The sequence below is a fragment of the Oryzias melastigma genome, linkage group LG5 (genome assembly GCF_002922805.2).
Source record: "Oryzias melastigma strain HK-1 linkage group LG5, ASM292280v2, whole genome shotgun sequence".
Classification (NCBI taxonomy): domain Eukaryota; kingdom Metazoa; phylum Chordata; class Actinopteri; order Beloniformes; family Adrianichthyidae; genus Oryzias; species Oryzias melastigma.
Genome location: NC_050516.1, coordinates 33,444,114 through 33,444,370, shown reverse-complemented (window position 1 = coordinate 33,444,370; position 257 = coordinate 33,444,114). Strand labels below are relative to the sequence as shown.

General features: G+C 45.9%; 1 protein-coding gene across 2 annotated transcripts in view; it reads right to left on the bottom strand.

Moving 5' to 3' along the window:
* dip2bb (disco-interacting protein 2 homolog Bb) overlaps positions 1-257 on the bottom strand; it is a 64,003-nt gene that overhangs the window by 30,292 nt on the left and 33,454 nt on the right. The window lies entirely within an intron of this gene.

The following is a 257-nucleotide window of genomic DNA, read 5'->3' as shown; positions in this document are numbered from 1 at the left end:
ATCCATCCATTCCTCCACCCATTACTCCATCCATCCATCCATCCATCCATCCATCCATCCATCCATCCATCCATCCATCCATCCATCCATCCATCCATCATCCATCTTTTAAATCAGTTGAATCTTTTGGGGTCACATGGTTGCTGGAGCCTATCCCAGCTGCTGTTAGTACGTCCTGGACCGGCTGTCAGTCTGTTGCAGCGTTTTACTGGTGATCCTCATTTTTGTTTTGAGTCTCATAAACAATAAAACTCTCC